Source organism: Dicentrarchus labrax, unplaced genomic scaffold, assembly GCF_905237075.1.
Source record: "Dicentrarchus labrax unplaced genomic scaffold, dlabrax2021, whole genome shotgun sequence".
NCBI classification, from domain to species: domain Eukaryota; kingdom Metazoa; phylum Chordata; class Actinopteri; family Moronidae; genus Dicentrarchus; species Dicentrarchus labrax.
In genome coordinates, this window is record NW_026136718.1 from 27,338,867 (window position 1) to 27,358,797 (window position 19,931).

The window sequence follows — 19,931 nt, forward strand, 5'->3', positions numbered from 1 at the left end:
GACTACAGACCTGTTGCCCTCATCTCTGTGGTCATGAAGTCTTTTGAGCGCCTTGTGCTTTCCCACCTCAAAGCCATTACGGACCCACTCCTGGAACCCTTGCAGTTCGCCTACAGAGCCAACAGGTCTGTAGACGATGCAGTAAACATGGCCCTGCACTTCACCCTCAAGTATTTGGACTCCCCAGGAACCTACGCCAGGACCCTGTTTGTGGACTTCAGCTCTGCTTTCAATACCATCATCCCTGCTCTGCTACAGGACAAGCTCTCCCAGCTCACTGTGCCTGACTCCACCTGCAGGTGGATCACAGACTTCCTGTCTGAGAGGAAACAGCATGGGAAGCTGGGGAAAAATATCTTTATTTATTTATATTTTAAAAAGTACTTTATTTTTGTGTGATTTTTATATTATATGCATTTATCCACAAAGATAATTTCCTTTATGTGTAAAAACTTAAACATAAATAAATCTAATTCTGATTCTGATTCTGGATACAATTTTAGATTTCACAGCAACTTTTCTAAAAGATTGCAATGCATTTTGCAATGTTTATAGGCATGTTTTTGCAGAAGAAAGTAAAAGCTGCAAAAATAGGCATTAGAAGGCAAAGTGTTCCAGTGAGACTACAATCACACTGAACAGGGTAAATGTGAGACGTTCATGTCACACATGTCTGAAACTAGAAAAAAGGATGTGAGTTTGGTGACGTATGATTCAACATTTTATGCAGGAAACTACAATGATTGGCAAAATATCTGCGTCAACTTTTGCAACTGCAACATGGCGACTTCTGTTAATTTAAATTCATTTCAAACTGTATGTTATTTAACTATTCCTATAAAAGTGGATATTATAATGGATGTTGAACTGTCATTCATACAGTTGTGTTCAAAATAATAGCAGTCCAACGTGACTAACCAGATCAATCACTGTTTTTGGTAGAAATTATATTTCTACATGGCAAATAATTTACCAGTAGGTGTAGTAGAGTCATAGAAAACCAACAGACCCAACATTCATGATATGCATGCTCCTGAGTCTGTGTAATTGAATAATGAATTGAAACGAGGGTGTTGAAAATAATAGCGGTGTGAAGTTCAATTAGTGAGGTAATTCATTCTGTGAAAAAACAGGTGTCAATCAGGTGGCCCTTATTTAAGGATGAAGCCAGCACATGTTGTACATGCATTTCTCTCTGAAAACCTGAGAAAAATGGGCCGTTCCAGACATTGTTCAGAGGAACAGCGTCTATGATTAAAACGTTGATTGGAGAAGGGAAAACGTATAAAGAAGTGCAGAAAATGATAGGCTGCTTGGCTAAAATAATCTCCAATGCTTTAAAATGAAAAGCAAAACCAGAGAGACGTGGAAGAAAACGGAAGACTACTATTCGAATGGATCGAAGAATAGCCAGAATGGCAAAGACTCAGCCAATGATCAGCTCCAGGGTGATCAAAGACGGACTGAAGTTACCTGTGAGTACTGTGACAATTAGAAGATGCCTGTGTGAAGCTAATCTATCGGCAAGAAGCCCCCGCAAAGTCCCACTGTTAAAAAAAAAGACGTGCTGAAGAGGACAGAATTTGCCAAAGAACACATTGACTGGCCTAAAGAGAAATGGAGAAACATTTTGTGTACTGATGAAAGTAAGATTGTTTTTTTTGGGTCCAAGGGCCGCAGTCAGTTTGTCAGACGACCCCCAAACACTGAATTCAAGCCACAGTACACTCTGAAGACAGTGAAGCATGGTGGTGCAAGCATCATTATGGGGATGTTTCTCTTACTAGGGTGTCAGGCCTATTTAACGCATACCAGGGATCATGGACCAGATGCATATATCAAAATACTCATGGTGGTCATGTTGCCTTATGCTGAAGATGAAATGCCCTTGAAATGGGTGTTTCAACAAGACAATGACCCCAAACACACCAGTAAGCGAGCAGCATCTGGGTTCCAGACCAACATAATTAAAGTTATGGAGTAGCCAGCTGAATCCCTGGACCTTAATCCGATAGAAAACTGCTGGTGTGACATCAAAAATGCTGTTTCTGAGGCAAAACCAAGAAATGCAGAGGAATTGTGGAATGTTGTTAAATCATCCGAGGCTGGAATACTTGTTCACATGTGCCAGAAGTTGGTCGACTCCATGCAACACAGATGTAAAGCAGTTCTCAGAAACAGTGGTTATACAACAAAATATTAGTTTAGTGATTCACAGGAATGCTAAAAAGATGTTTATACAGTAAATATTTGAGTTTGTAATAAAAAATGCAGACACTGCTATTTTTTTTGAACAGCCCAATATTAATTCTTCTTCATTTTCTGTAAAGTAATTAAAATATTGATAAATTTTTCTTCATGTTTTGATGTAGAATATAATGTGCAGTGTTCCCAATGCATAGAAATAGAAACTATTATAAAGATGTGTAAGCTTTACTCACATTTTTAAACACACTGCTATAATTTTAAACACAACTGTACATTGACTGGCAAAAGATTGACACTCTAACTCTAATTTATTAATTACTTATAGTGATCTATTTCACCAGACTATCTATAACTTTTTCCTAATTATTTCAATTATTTATCCATTAGTTTTACTATTTTATCTCCTCTGCTCTCTTGCTAATTAGTTTTTGCACATTCTTTGTTGCAATTAAGAAACCTAAAATGAATTGTTATAGGTATAGATATGTGGATGCATTATATAATTATTTATAATGAAATCACTTATTAATTTCATATCATTTAATGTTTATTTGATAGGGACAGATACAGTTTACAAAATTGCGTTAGAATTATCCAAAGCATTATATTAAAGCATTTATAGCGACAGCTAATTCCCAATGCCCGTTCCTAGTTCAATTTTCTTCAGATTAATTGAGCTACTCATCTCTTCACGTACCCCCTGTCAACAGCAAAAGTACCACCTGGGGTACATACTCAGTAAACAATACACATGATGAAATGCGGCAAAGAAACTGAGGGCCTGTCCTCACGAATACACGGCCTCACCCAATACAATGTCGTTTCGAAAAAAATCTCCGTAAACACGGTGTCGTTTCCAGAAATATCTGCGTCCACACGGATTCACTGAAACGACCCATATGCCAGGCCTGTATGTGGCGCTGTGACTAAGGTGTCCATTTCCTTCACATCAAAAAGGAGGACACTTTGCATACACTGGGACACGCAAGCAGGTATTTGTTTGGTATGATCCAGTTTTACATTTTAATATGTTTTTCCACCAGATTACATAAAGGTGCATACACATACCACATAGCTAATAATAAATATACAAGATACAGCTCATGACAACGTGCCCTTCCAATTCAGATTACATAGGTCTAATAAACATCATACAGAAACTGTTCTTAATGTTTTTATCTGGATAGATAAAGGGGAAAACAAATGCAGCACCTTCTGTTTCAGATGTATAGGCTTTGTTACAGCCTGGTGGTAACCTAGCAACTGGTGATCAAGTGGCACATGGCTCATTTGAATATTAAAATTAGCCATGTGTTGAAAGGTCAGATGAAAATGTAACCAATGAAATTACTTATTTTGACACACATTTTTAGCCAATAAGTATTAAACTAACGAGGTAGCCTTTTTAGTTATTTTCTCAAAAGGAGGACAAATGAGTGTCCATCTTAAGGCTGCGCCTGCAGCCGGACAGGGTGTTTAAAAGCCGGACTGTCCGGCCCAAAGCCGGACGAATGGCCACCCTAGCTGTGACGCTGGCACACCAGTACACTAAAACCGGAAAAGAAGCCATGGAGCATGCGCTGTTTACAAACGAGTAGTAGTAGTCTGCCATTGTTGTTGTTGTTATGATGCGTCTAGCGGCGGCGGCTGAGGTTAAAGGCTAGAGAGGCGTGGCTAATCCGTTTTCACAGTCCAGGCGACTCCGGGCAATCCGGCGTTTTCGGATTTTCCCATTCTGGGACCCGTTTCCAAAAAATACAGTTTTCACACCCCGAAAACGCTGTATCCGTCTGGACGCGAGGCCGATACGATAAAGTATTTATCCGGAATCGAGAAAAACGTATTTGTGAGGACAGGCCCTGAGATCAATATGAGATTAAGCTACTTGTTCATTTTGGCATCATAGTTTTGCACATATAACATTACACATAACACACAGCACCTGCAGTAAAACCTCTACCAATACTACAAGTATTCTAAAATGTCACATACTGTCCTTAGAGTCCCTCTCCTTGCTGAAAGTAAGGGCAGGAAGCTTTATAAACATATCTTCAGTCCTACTCTGAAGTAGGAGTGTTTGTAGTTACAGCACTTGGCTAAATATGGGCCCTGATACGGTATGTAGGGAAACTACTACTTAATCTCCACCAAAATGAATGTGAAGACATTTCCCAGTCTCTCTTTCTAAATACAGAGTGTGTGAAGGGAGGGGAACATGGTAAAGAAAAGAATAGCAGCCATGCAGGGAGGAGACAGAGGAGGTCACGGATTGTTTCGGCAGTCTACTGATTGAAGGCTGCTCAAATCCAGCCTGTAATTAACTCTTATCACATCAAGTAAATGAAGTGCCTTCACAATCACATTGTCATTGTGTCAGACAACAAGGGGAGGCAGACTATAGGAGGGCCAGTGTTGGGAAAGCCATTTTCAAAATCATAAACTACCAGTTACTGCACATGGCAGTAGGCTTAAATTCAGTAAACCTCGAGAGAGATAGTTTTATTGGGACACAAAAGCTATTCAAGTTGTCAAATCATACAAAATCCCCCCCAGAAAATGGAGGGATCAAATGATGCTGGAACCAGATATAAAAAGGGCAGAAAATCACCATCTGGCTTGAATAGAATATAGGAATATACAGGATTATGTGTGGGCAAGTCCAGATACTCCATCATTTAAAATTTAGTAAGATTCATTAATATGACAATTTCTGAGGTACGGGCTAGTGTGATCTTCGTTGCTAGTCTATCAAGTCTATTTTTTAAAGTATATTTTTGGGGCTTTTATTGCCTTTATTGTAGTGACAGCTGAAGATGGACAGGAAAGGGGGGCAGAGAGAGGGGGGATGATACGCAGCAAAGGGCCGCAGCAGCAAGGACTCAGCCTCGGTACATGGGTCGCCAGCTCTACCCACTGAGCCATCCGGGCGCCCTACAATATCAAACTTAAGCAAAAAGTGTCCATTTGTCAATATTTGGCTGGCTGAATTGAAATAATGCATTGTTGAAATAATTGGCTGAATTGAAATAATACATTATTGAAACTTTAAAACAAATGGTAAATAAGAAATGTACCGTACAAAATGTGTATAAAGGTGAGTCTTGCCACCAGGTACTTATAAATGAATATCAAACAAGAATTAACAGAAAAAATAAACTGAAGACATAATTAAACTGTATTTTAATTTGTTTTGTATTGGCTGCCTTTTGATATATTGTGCATGCAGTAGACAGTAAGCATGGGTATGGGGTAGAACCCATAGAACAGACTCCAACCAAAGCAACTTAGAAACACTATTTTAATTAATTGTTGTTGTTTTTGTTTGTTTTTTACAATTGGACAGAGATCTAAAGTAATAATTTGCATTACACACACACACACACACACACACACACACGCACACAGGACTACCAATCTTTAATTAAACAGAAATGCCACTAAGCTGCTGCACAGAGTGGCTCAGCAACAATTATGGGATCATACTCTTGTTTAAAGGGTTAGGGTAGTAAAGACCCCAGACCTCCACCACTGTAAATGGCATAAAGATCATAATGTTATCACGATGTGTCTGTTTTTACTGCATGTAGTCACAATCCTGAGAATTCATTCTTGCTGACAGTAACTGCAGAATATGCATAATCACGCTGCAGGCTGGCCTAATAGAGATGATTTCATTAGAGTACATTACATATTAATGAGGGAAAACTGTTTTCTTGAAACTGCAAGAACTTCATTATGCTCTAAGAGGCATAGTTCATAGAAGCCATGATTTATGTGGAGATAAGTATGATGACATAACACTGACTTCTAAATATTGCTAGTTACCATAATTACAGATCTTATTAGTATAGCATATTATATTAAACGATTGTGGTTGATGAAGGATTAGGCAGTTCAAGTGTCTTGTTAATTTAAAACCTGTCTATTAACTTTGACATTAGACTTAAGTTAGCAGTGTAGTTAATGCAAGAAGATCTATTTTTGGTCTGATAAGGAAACTGTCTCTGACTGTATATTGCCCTTAACTCTATATCTCAATTGTAATTAGATATTTTGCTAGGCTGGAAGCACATTTAGCATCGTTAACAAAGATGTATATCTGTATTTCATTATTCACCATTGAAAGATGTAATGATATAAGTTGACAAAGCCAAATAATGTAGCAGGGCTTCCAGATTAATTTAGTTAATATTTAGTTTATTCTGTTGGGATATAGTTAATCATTCATTAACATATCATTTTTGAGAGAGTGTAGATTGTTCCAACAAGGCAGTTATAGTTTACACAGAGGAGGCAAATCCTGCAAATGTTTACTCTGTGATTATGAATGCACAAGTGCACATATGCATATGAAGCTACCTGTATGCTTTTAGACACATATTGTTTGGCTGCTGGGTCTATTTAGTATGCTCTCCAGAACAAAAAGCACACGTACAACTTGTGATATATGTATATATGTACATATATAAATACCCACAATGGTCTATTTGTAATTGGCTACTTAGAATTGGCAGTGTGGTTTGAATGTGTGTTAATGGTTGAATGCATATGTGGGATGTTTTCATGCATGTGGAGGCGGATGATAAACCTGAAAGATGTAAGGAAGGTAAGGAGGCGTAGGACTGGATGTATTGTATAGGGAGGGAGAGTATGTGGGGGATGGTATATAATAAGGAGGGTTTTGCTCAAAGACCTTGGATACAGTACCAGAGATGTACTGGGAGTAGAACCAAGCCATAGCAACTTTCATGGTATGACCATATTCTTTGTAAATGCTGGTGTGGTGGTGTAACTACGACAAGGACAACCCTAGATCTACAAGGAAGAACAGCCCACTCATCACTGCTGCCCCTGATGCATCTTCCCAGCCTCAGCAGAGTGCCTGACTTCAGATAAATCCATAATCAACTACTAGCAGAAACATTGGGTATCTTTCCTTTTCACCTGTAGAGTCGTGAGGGACAGGGGATAACCTTCCAAGGAGGATACAGTCATGGTAAGCCACCTGCTGTTCTAAAGCAATAGATTTAGATAAACCAGTGTCACATTGGTCCCACACTGTCAACACAGCTTCCTCACCAGTTCCTTCAACCATCTCCTGCATTCACTTTCCTGAGCTTCCAATGAAATCCCCTGGGCCCAGCCACAGATTGGTGGCCCAAGCCTTTGGTGTTAACAGGGGAAGAATAATTTGTTCTGCCCTCCAGAGAGTCCTCTTCTGTCCTCTCCTCTTTGGCCCAAACATTAAGCATCCAGGAACCAACCAAATGAATTGTTATAGCTATAGATGTGGATGCATTATATAATTATTTATAATGAAATCACTTATTAATTTCATATCATGTAATGTTTATTTGATAGGGACAGATACAGTTTACAAAATTGTGTTAGAATTATCCAAAGCAATATATTAAAGCATTTTTAGCGACAGCTAATTCCCAATGCCCGTTCCTAGTTCAATTTTCTTCAGATTAATTGAGCTACTCATCTCTTCACGTACCCCTCGCCAACAGCAAAAGTACCACCTGGGGTACATACTCAGTAAACAATACACATGATGAAATGTGGCAAAGAAACTGAGGGCCTGTCCTCACGAATACACGGCCTCACCCAATACAATGTCGTTTCGAAAAAAATCTCTGTAAACACGGCGTCGTTTCCAGAAATATCTGCGTCCACACGGATTCACTGAAACGACCCAAAACGCTGTAGTACATATGCCAGGCCTGTATGTGTATGTGTACATATGCCAGGCCTGTAAAGAAGGCTTTAGAGCAACTGTATTCCCACCTGCATCCTCAGACCTTTCCGCAACAGGAGTCCCCAAGGACAAGTTGTGACCAACTCAATATTGGCCATTGTCTTCTGCTCCAACAGCAGCAGCATCCAGTATATTAAAAAAGTGATCAACATTCCAGTCTTCCCCTATTCCTGACGTTTGTCGTTAGTCTGATAGTAGTGGAGTGGATGACCTCATACACCCATCTGCCCCTGACAGCAGAAGGCCAAAAGTAGTTTCTAATAAAGATCAGGTGGAATAAGTTCCTAACCTCTCAAATACACAAAATCTAAGGCTGTCTCAGTGGGAGATATGTCGCCCAGAGGCATTTTACCTGGGGTGAGGTGTATCATTCTCCTGTCTTTGGTAAGGTGAAAAAGGGAATGTCCAGGCTGTTTCTGGCTTTATTCTTCTCTACCCTTAGTGGTTTGAGGTGCCAGCACCCCATTCTTCTTTACTAGTGCAGCAGATCAGTAAAAAAATCGTTCACTTTGGTATACAAGAATGAACTTTGGCACAGATACTCTCTAAGGGCCAGTATTTTGGAAAAAGGTGTTGGCACTCAAAAATTCAATATGACGGCCACCATTGCTATTCAATGCCTACTATATCAATTATTCAAACAGTGATCCAAGCATAAAATTTGATACAAATACTCTCTAAAGGACATGTTAATGGAAAAAGATGCTTGTCCCTCAAAAATTCAAGATGGCCGCCATTTTTGAAGATGGCCACCGTTCCTGTCGAATATTAATTATTTCAATTGTTCAAATGGTGATGTAAGCATAAAATTAGGCAGAAATACTCTTCAAGGAACACTGTTTTGGAAAAAGGTATGTGCCACTCAAAAATTCAGGATGGCGACCATTTTCAAGATGGCCACCATTTCTGTCAAATTGTCATAATGTCTGCTTTGTCTGCCTCCTCTCCTTTGACCTGTCCGGCTTAGTTAAACTTGCCAGGGATATAAAATCCCTGCTGGCATAGCTCTCAGGTTCATTGGAGTACACAAGCCTCTCCACCATGGCAAGGTGCAGTCCACAGAGAGGAAGGGCCACTGTTAGAAAAAGGAAGTGGCCAGTAAAAATTCAGGATGGGAACCAGAAAATATGCCACAAATACTCTGTTAAGGCCACTTTTTGGAAAAATTCAAGATGGAGACCTTTTCCAAGATGGCCGTCATTTCGGTAGTATGTACACTGATGCACACATGCATGTTAGCAAGAATACTCTAACGGCCACACAGTTAGAAAAAGGAAATCGCAAAAATTCAAGGTGGGTGTTGCTTTAATAGTTTACTCTGTTGGGACTGAGTTAAAAGGAAGGACTGAAAAAGAAAAAACATAAGTTCTATTCACATTTTTACTAGCTCAAAGGCCTTGTGCTTAGGGTGTCCAACCTGAGATTGAGAGGTTATGCCCTGCTGAGTCATAATAAAGACTGTTAAAAATGGTAGCCAATGCCTCCCTGCTTGGCAGTCAGCAAGTGTTGTATTGGGGTCAACCTATCCAGGAAGATGTATATATACATCACGGTCCAGAATCAGGAAATCGGCTCTCGGCCCACCGCAAGGCTACTTACTTTTTTATTCACAATTGCAATTGCACAGTTCTGTGCAAGTGAAACCCAATCTAAAACATTTGCATCTTCCACGGCACTCTGATTTGCAGCCACACTTGGCTAGTTGTTCACAACTTTGTGCAACTGGTGCATTTGCTTTCCAGAAGACCCCCCATTGTTCACCAAGCTTTTTTAATTTTTTTTTTTTATTGGGGGAGGGGGAGCCGGGGGGGGGGGGGGGGGGGGGGTTTTTGGGGGGGGGGGGGGGGTCCATCCCCAGTCAGCAGGACTCTCCGCTTGTGGCTGACACTGGGTTGCTTGACCCCATATGCAGCCTGCCTGATATGCAGCACGTTTAGTGTGTTGAAGCAGAGCTGCTCTTGTTGGGGGAATGGCTTCATATGGCCTCTGCTTTCGGGCAAACATGTCAAGTCTAGCCTCATCTACACTAACAGCTGTGCTTGATCGATCATATAGCAGGACCACAAACTTCTCAAGGATCTCCAGGTCACTATCAGTCAGAACAGGAGGGTATTGACTTAGTTTGCTGAAGATGAGAGGGGCCTCAGGGAAAATGTCCCAGGTTTGCCAGGCAGTCTTTTTGCCTTTGTTGCGAAAGGCTGATACAGTATCACAACCTGTAAGGGCGTGAAAGAATAGAATGCCTTTGGTCTTAACCGGCCAAATAACATGGTACAGGTCATGAACACCAATCCACCGTAGGCTCACACCATGCCCAAATGCAACCCACAGCTGCTGGAGACCAAGATCCTGGAGGGATGGGAAGATGCTCAATGCTATAACAAGAATATCAGTGTCATTGGCTTTGATCATTATGGATTTGCTGCCCTCCTCTGTGGCATGTTTGGCATGTACAAAGATGCGGCTATCAGCTTCCTCATGGAAACATTTGTCTAGACGATCGAGGCAGGTTTCAGATGTACACAAGACATCGGGTCCCTTGGTTACAACAATTGTTTGGCACAGTCATTTGAGCAATCTTGGCAGCCAGAAAGTGGAAGAGGTCTGTTTTGTTATCATTTTGTCTCAGGAAATTGCACCAATATGATGGAACTTTGGGACACTAAACTTAGCTATACTGTTACTACTAGTCAAGAACTACAGTGTAAGTAAAACTAGATCAGCTGACACTGAACCCCATGCTGAGTTCCACAGCAGTGAAGACACCAGTGTGCCCTGGTTGTGTAATGACGTTCACTCTATTAAACAAAACCTTCCTTAACACATTAAATTGAGCTCTGACAGAAACGGTGGCCATCTTGAAAATGGTCGCCATCTTGAATTTTTGAGTGGCACACACCTTTTTCCATGAGAATGTTCCTTGAAGAATATTTGTACCAAATTTGATGATAACATCACCATTTGAAAAATGTATGTAAGGATTCAAGAGAAATGGCAGCCATCTTGAAAAATGGTTACCATCTTGAATTTTTGAGGGACAAGCACGGTTTTCCAAAAAAACATTCTTAAGAGAGTATTTTCACAAAATGAACATTTGACAGAAATAGCGGCCATCTTGAAAAAATGGCCGCCATGTTGAATTTTTGGGTGGCCAATGCCTTTTTCCCAAAAAGTGACCCTTAGAGAGTATCTGTGCCAAATTTCATGCTTGTATACCAATTTGAATGATTCTCTTGAAATATGCCATTAATCTGCTGCACTATACCAGGGAGTAGGGTATAAGCCACCTTCCACTTCACGCTTCCTGGATGTTCTCTAATTTTCCAGTTGGAATGTGGTGTAGGGGTAGTGATTTTCCTTGTTTCATCGACCATAAAATTCCTTTACCACTCCTGCTTCTTTCCGGTGTTGTTGTGATTTCAACAACCTTGATAAACCTTCTTCCTCAACCATGTTGGATTTGTTTGAAGTATGAGATTCAGTATAGGACATGAGCATGTACAACCTAGAAACAGTTTGTACTATTTCTGTAGCAATGCAAGAGTATGTGAGTGCAATTGCGTGAAGAGCTTGCCCCTTGTTCAGGGGGCAGTTGCCATGTCAGTGTTGTCTATATGTCTTGAGTATTAAAAATTCAAAAACAGTTCTTCACAAGTGCACTGGACAAAGATGGGAATGTATCTAAAAGACAGGAGAAGTGAAGACATAAAAGGTGAAAGAAGAGAAGACAGGGAAGAGGACAAGGGAGGGTGGTGAGGACAAGTACTTTACTATAGCTGTGTTGAATTAGTCAGAAGTTTTTCCCCATAGCCTATCCTTGTAATGTTTTAAAGTGAGCATTTAAAAAGCATCACTGACTTTTTTGATGCTGTGATGCAGAGTCACGTAATGAAGCCTGTGCCTTTCCCCTAGCTTGCCTTCCACTTTGTCATTTGCATCCAGCTGAATTTGAGGCGAATTGAATTTGTCCTTTTGCATTAATAATTCATGTCAAGAACAACTGACAAGTTTTATTTACAGACTTAGATCAAACAATACTTTGGCACTCATACTCATGGAAACAAAAATCTCATATAATAGTGGACAGAAATTGAACACAGCAGAGTTCATTATAGTAGTAGTTTGCCGTTTTTTTACTGATAATTTCCAATAAGGTGGAAAATTATATTATTATTATGTGGAAATGAAAAAAAGAGTATTTAAATAGTTTAAGAGGGATTTCTATTGTTGTAGGAACTGAAATGCCATTGAACAGCAATTTGTTCACATACCATGGAACCTAATGAATGAATTTGAAGAGTGATGTTACAGGTTAGCTTAGAGAAGAAAAAACTGTATGCACTTCATAGACTAAGCATCTTTGAACTCAACGAAGTGGTTCAAATCAGCATAATGATTTGTGATTTCCACATGTGACCAAATGGTCCTCTGGCTCTACAGGGAGGCTGGTCTCTCACTTCACTTGATGGATAACGCCCTCTGGTCAATGTGTATGGTGCCAGGAGGATTTGCTGTACTTTAATAGATGCTTGTTTCACCTGGGATGCTGCTTGTGTATTTTCTCACTGTTTTCTTACAAGTCCTACAGCTCCTATGGCAATTGGGTCTGTCTCTGGTGTCACATTCCACATCCATTCCTATTCTTCAAGAACCTTACAGGTTGTTTCCTTTCCTACAGTGTATATTATACCAAAATAACAATGTATCCTGTGTATGCCGGATTATGCCAAATGAATAAAACATTCCATATTACTCTTTAAATTAACAAAAAAAAAAAACTTTATAGAAGCTACATTACAATGTACTGAGGTAGAATTAGTAGATAAAGAACATACATTTTTTAGGAGAGTGGCAGTTTGGCTAAGGATTAGAGTAACAGCCCCATATAAACATTATACAGTGTCAAAACCACAATATCCAATGTGTCCAACAGACATGACAGAGGTGTTGCTCAGTGATACTGGTGACTGTTGCTTACTGTATACACAGTGACCCATCTATCCCAGAATCCATTAAGGTCTTAAGCTGTTTACATGAGCCTTTGATTCCCTATGACTGAGCCGCTGTGCAACTGTGTGTGAATAACCAAGTTACAACTAAATATTGTAACTCCACTTCCCTCTGCTCATTAACTACTGCTCACTGTAATGTGTTTATCAGAATTACTGTTTACATTTACCAATAACTTCTGTTTATTCTGAGTGAATATCATTTTTATATGCACTGACCCAAAACCAGGTTACTTGACCTTTATTAAAGATGCTGACCTGTGTGCTAGCTAACAGTAGGCTATTGAGAGATTTTTATTAAACAAAATCTTAAAAAATGGTACATGTGGATACTGAATAGCTGCCTCTCTCCTGCTTTAACTACAGAAAAGGAGAATTTATACAATATCCTATTTAACAGGTATCATACTTTGCTGCAATTTCCTAAAAAACGAGCTAATATGTAACTGTTAATAACAATGCAACATACAGCGATCAACCATAGCATTGTGAGCACTGACTGGTGAAGTGAATAACACTGATTATCTGGTTATCATGGCTCCTGTCAGTGGGTGGGAAATATCAGGCAGCAAGTGAACTTTTTGTCCTCAAAGTTGATGTGTTAGAAGCAGGAAAAATGGGCAGCGTGAGGATTTGAGTGACTTTGACAAGCTCCAAATTGTTATGGCTAGACAACTGGTCCAGAGCATCTCCAAAACTGCAGCAAAATAAAGAACAGGGAGATGTGGTGCCTATCTGTGATGTTACAAATATATGTGTTTCTCAACAACATGTAAGGTCTTTAAAGAGATCCCAGTATGTTTTAGTGCCATTTTAAAAGTAATAAGTATTATTTCATGATTACTGTGATAATATTGTGTATCACAATTATATTTACCCAGATAATCATAACCCTCCCATGCCTATTCTTAAGTAATGTTTACTTAAAATTTAGTTGTAGTCACTTAATTTTATGAAGTTGTTAAAAATGGAATGAATGAACTTCTTGGGGTAACTTTCAAGTCTCGTTGCTAAAACCTTGGCTATCATTTTACAGTCCTCACTGAGAAAAAGTAAAGTCTTAGAGCCCTCCACAAAGACAGAGGAAGATTATGCTTTTTAAGACATCCTTTATAGCTTAAGTGGTGACAAAGTACTTATATGCTGCTGGGAGGCCAAGCTAGAAGATTTACCATTACCAAGTTGAAAATCCTGCTCTACAATATTTGTGTGCACAAATTGCTTACTTTATTATTTGGTGCAAGCACATTAACTAAGATATGTGCACAGACTTTGGAAACTCATATTTAGAAAAAGTCAATTCACCCCTCCTCAATCTCAAGAACAACAAAAGAAAATATAGATGCCTGAATTCATCTACATTATTATACCTCCCCCTCTAATCTAACACATCATACCACAACTCATCAGGAGAACTAGGGACCAATTCATGTATTATTATTATTGCCACTGAAGGATTTGGTTACATGAAAAGTGAGAACAGATATGTGAGCAGCCAATATATTTATATTACAAATAAATGTGTGTAATATATCCATTTTGGTTTTCTATTACAATTTGCATATTGCAATATTACATACAACAAACTTGGTCATATTCTATTCCTCTGGCCCACATTGTGAAAATAATACAATATTCTTTCTTGATCTTTCTGTCTTTCTTTTGAGTGTGTGTGTGTGTGTGTGTGTGTGTGTGTGTGTGTGTGTGTGTGTGTGTGTTTGTGTTTGTGTTTGTGTTTGTCAGAGCATAGTTCCCGCAGCACCAGCAAAACAGTCCCACCAACAGCAGGACTTATTAGCCTGGTATACTTGCTCCAGGCCGCCATCCATCTATCACAAACGCCATATTTAATTGTGTGAAAGCCATGTTTAGATCCGGCAAACTGCCGCTTAATTCAAGGCAGCGTGCAGGAACGGAGCTAGGAAATAATCTGGTGATGGATGACTGTGACCCTCCTTTGGGTAGACTCCGACGAGTGGACAGCTGGATGGATCGAGCAAAGCAAAGAAAGGAGAACGAGGGGAGAAGGGCGGGAGTGAAAAGAGTAGGAAAACTTGGTATTCACAGAATCACTCCAACTTTTCATCTGCCCTCGGGCCAGCAGGGGCTCAAGGGAATAACAAGCGTCTCCTTCAACCCCTTTTTCTGTTCCTGGGATACAGAGAAGTAAAACCCTCTAAAAATAGTGTGACTGTATTTCTTTGTGTGTGTGTGGGGGGGGGGATTTGGGGGGCATGGGCAGACTACATGCATAATGACTTCCATTAACCTTCACACTCCTGAAGGATGGCGGACAAGATTTACAGTGCGTCTAGCAAGATGCAAATACCATGTTGAAGATTTTCACGGTTTGTGCGTTGAGTTTGATGTTGTTCCAATCTCAGTCTATTCTTTTCTAAGTGTAATGTATAATGTGTGTGAACTACCTCTAGTCTGTAAGAGATGGCCTGAGGCACCCTACCAAGAACATTTCTCCTTCTGTTCTATTTATAAAAAATTATCCTCTTGAGTATGACCCATTTAAACCTTGGGAATATATGGTTTCATTTTTTAATGTGCATTTGTGCCATATGAAGAGTTGCATTCAAAAGCATGCATTTCCCAAATGTGGAAATTGGTAAGATTTATGACTCCAATAACTCATTTAAATCTTTGAAGTTATAAAGTACAGTTTAGTTTTTTTTGCTTATTGTTTACTACAAATAACATCTAACTATAATTTCAAGTTTGTTGACAGACGACTGTTGTACAGTTCTGATTTGGGCATCAAGACTGACTAGGATCAAGTTGGACCAAGTCTGTTCCAGTCTGGTCTTTCTGAGTAAGGTGATATTAAATGGACCAGAGTGTAGGATTTAGTGGCACCTAGCAGTGAGCTTGCATACCAACCAACTGAACTGCAGGAGAAACTACAGTGGCTGCAAAACTTGAGCTTATAGCCAGTGGTTGCTATGTCTGCTCTGGGCTACTATAGAAAAATAGCAGCTCAACATGGCGGGCTCCGTAGATGAGGAGCCGCTCCCTCTGTAGATAAAAATTTAAAAAAAAAAAAACTCACTGCCATCAACATTTTTGTTTCAATATATATTTTTTTCAGCTTTATTGCTGAAAACATCATTGAATGATGTCTGATTGAGTTTGATTTGTAAGGGCTAAGCCAAAGTTGTTCAAATCTACTGGACTGGCCGGAAACCTAGCTCCTTCAAACTTCTGTTTTTGTTTAAATCTGTTTTCAGCTTTATTGCTGAAACACGTATTACCTACGAGATAAATAGCCAGTCATGACAAAAGGAAGCGTAGAGTTCAGATTTAAGAGCAGTGTACTTTGAGATGATCCACCCAGCCAGATCATCATTCTTTTTCTGTGAAGATGTAACCATATCATCTGCTGATGCACTACAGAATTATTTCCTGGGTGTATATGTGTCAATATATGTATATAAATAACTGTATACATTGATTTATTTTATTTATTTTCCATGTTATTCTAGAAACTGAATTAAAGGGGCTTGGAGTTACAGCAGGTTGGTTTGGTTTGGTTGAATGTTTTGGTCTTGTTGACCTTATGAAAGGACTCTTTAATGCACCCTATTGACAGTGTGAGAGGACTGTCAACAGTAATGTTTAAGCAAAAGATGACTCCAATAGCTCCAAATACCACAGGTACAAAATCAAAGAAGTTTAATGCTTGATGCAGACCTGCAGAGCTGTCTGTTCTTTTCTGCTTGTGTGGTGACTTTTTTCATCACACATTCCCACCTCATTGTGGCCAAAAAAAAAGGCCTTTAAAAAAAACCTGCATTGCGTCTACTGTTATGCTCAGTGAGATCGATCAATAAATCACTGTCACCTGCCGAGATGAATCAGACAGGTAGATCCAGATGCATTAAGTTACTAGATAACATTGTTAACAGTAATCTCATCAAATATGTGGCCTTTACACATCCTCATAAGTAAATGAGAGAATAGGCCAGTTTCCAGTGACTCCAAAAATACAATATATGACCGAACCTTCACTGCCATGGTAACAATAATAAACGTGGTTAACACTGTGAAACAGTCGCAGTTTGGAAAAGATAATTTTCTGGTTAAAATAAGTAAGTAACTTTGCTTTCATACGAAACGTAACTTGTCTACATAAGTTATGTAAAAATAAGTTAATGTTGTCTTTTGCGGTTACACGGGACATGAACAGTTGTCTCCTCTGTGAAAGCCCTGTGTTTTATTTAATTGCCCTCAGGACTGTATTATATTCATCTCCAATGAGACACTTAGTGGAAATCTAGTCCATCCATCTCTCAGTGGCTCCGGGATGTCAAGGTTTTTTTTCTAAAACTGGAAAAAAGATTGGTATAAACTGATAACTGTAACTCTGAGAAAATCTTTTGGAAATGGCAACCCTTTATGAAGTACTTCAACTCACTGAAGGTCTTACTGCCCGACTTCTATCTCCTTGAAATGAGAGATCTTTAGTGAAGCACTGGTTGAAATGAGACCAAACCAGGTCAGTTTAGTCTTACCACACTGAACCCATACAGGTCAATCATGCCAAGACAAAAATACATCTCAGAGGACCTCAGGAAGAGGGTAGAAACAGCACATGTGTCTAAGGAAAGCTATACATTCATCCCAAACAAATCCAAGCTCCAAGATCCATCAGTCCACTGTGAAGCAGATCATTAACAATTGAAAGCACTGAAAATGAACATCTAGAAATGGACGACCTTCTAAAATATCTGCAAGATCCACAAGAAAAAACATTTTTTGCTGCATCTGGGACACGTGTGCATGCTTCCACAATAAGAAGAAAACTCAATAAACACGGTTTTAATGGAAGGTTTGTAGGAACAAGCCTCTGCTCACAAAAAAAGAATAAAGCTGCACCTGGAGAAACCTAAAGCTTTCTGGAAGTCCATTCTGTGGACAGATGAGTCTAAAAGTTAACAGTCACAACCAAAACCAGTATGTGTGGTGAAAAGTCAACACTGCAGACCACCAAAAGAACCTTCTCCCAATAGTGAAGCATGGTGGTGGGAATGTTAAGATCTGGGCCTGCTTTTTGTCCTCGGGACCTGGACAACTCCACATAGTCCAAAGAATCAGTAATTCTAAGGAATATTGTAAAACCCTTGAAAATGAGCTCAAGCCATCAGTTTTGAAGTTAAAGCTTGGCTGAAAATGGATGATGCAACATGATAATGATCCAAAACATTGCAGCAAAAACAACCAAAACTGGACTGGCCCAGTCAAAGTTCAGACCTGATTCCAATTGAAATGCTGTTGTGGGACCTGAAGCGAGCAGTTCATGCCAGACCTCTCCAACCAAGGTTGTAGAGGAATTGGAAAAAACTAATGGAGGGGAGTGTCACAATTACTTTTTTAAAATATAAAGTCCTGTTTGATCCACCCCAACCTCCACCAATGCGGACTTTCTCACCGTCATAACTACTACGGCCACTAGAGGTCGCCGCCTAACAATCGTAAATATGGGTGGTAATGAGACGCTTGCACAGCCAGTACAACCGTATATATTTGGGGAGGAGAGTCTGGAGGCAGCTTCTATGCTCTTTCTCCCTCAAAATTATAGTTTCCTAAATAATGTATGAATTTTATCAGCGGGGGATGAGAGTAAAATAGCTCATCGTGGGTGTAAACTACTTTGAGACAATTCTAATCAGCATGTGAATAAGCAGGGCCTAACAGAAAATGTTTGGGAACCACTGTAATAATTTTTCATTCTTGCATCTGAAATCGGGGGAACATGTAGCAGAAGACAGTTTTTCAGTCAGAAAACAAGCAAATGGCAATATAATGCAGCATGCTGTCAGGGAGAGGGTATTTATTTATATTTCACTTCCCTATGTTTCAGTGCAGAGCCAGAGTTGACCTCACTTAGTTCAATCACTGTGTATTGGTATTTTTTAGTTCATTTCTTTTCCTTTTCTACAAAAATTGTAGCATGAGTCACACTGTTTTTAAAAGGATTGCTTTTAAAGTTTTCTGTTTTTGTACAGGAAGGATGAGAATTTGTGCTGTCACAGGATTTCACCTCGGGACACGTTGTCTAGTGTGATGTATGCATGTGTTGTCAGTGGCATAGACACAGAATACATCATGGACGCTGCTTTGGCCACTTAAGCTCGTTGCTGGGAAACGTCTCATTTATGGTGGCACGGAGAGCAGAAAAGCCCAAGAGAAGTTTACTCGAGTTGATATAGAAAAAAACTATAAAAGTAGAGAAGCCACGTTTACACCGGTTTTGTCCCTAGTTGTTGTTACAATCACAGCACGCCTGCTAATCTCAACTCAAGTTAACTGCACTGATGTCTGTCTGCTGTGTGTGGAGCTGAATCCTGACCTCTGCCCTGCAGAGGAGATGACAGACAGGTGTGACCATAAATAACAGCAAAACATGATGACACTTAGAGCGCCTAAGTGTTATCATTTGTATAAAAAATTATGATTATTATAAATATTATGACAATTAATTATTTTCCAAAAGGCAAGTAATTCAATTCGTGTAAGCCTACACACAAATTGAATTTAGAGAACTGAATTTGAATTGAGAGAACTGAAAGTGAAAGTACATAAAAAGTTGAATTTTTAGTGAGGCTCTAATACAGTTTCAGTTGCAAGTGAATTCAGAATTTTTTATATTCAGTTTTAAATTTATTGGAAAACAGTTTCAAACTAATAAATTCAAATTCAAATTATGCTGTTTTTCAATACAGTTATTCAAGTTAAACAATACAAATTCAAATTATGCAATTCAAATTCAGTTTTTTAATGCCATTATCCAAGTTGAGCAATTCAGATTCAGTTCTAAATGATTCAAATTCAGTTTCTACTGACACAAAAATCAACCTATATATAACCTGTTAACTATTAAGAGTCTAAGTAACAGGAGACAAAAACAAATCTACTTATCTCGAAAAACCGCAGCTCCCTGCTTT

The 19,931-nt window shown here is 39.3% G+C and overlaps 1 protein-coding gene across 6 annotated transcripts in view; it reads right to left on the reverse strand.

The window, feature by feature from the left end:
• LOC127350801 (inactive N-acetylated-alpha-linked acidic dipeptidase-like protein 2) overlaps window positions 1-19,931 on the reverse strand; it is a 479,274-nt gene that overhangs the window by 218,574 nt on the left and 240,769 nt on the right. The window lies entirely within an intron of this gene.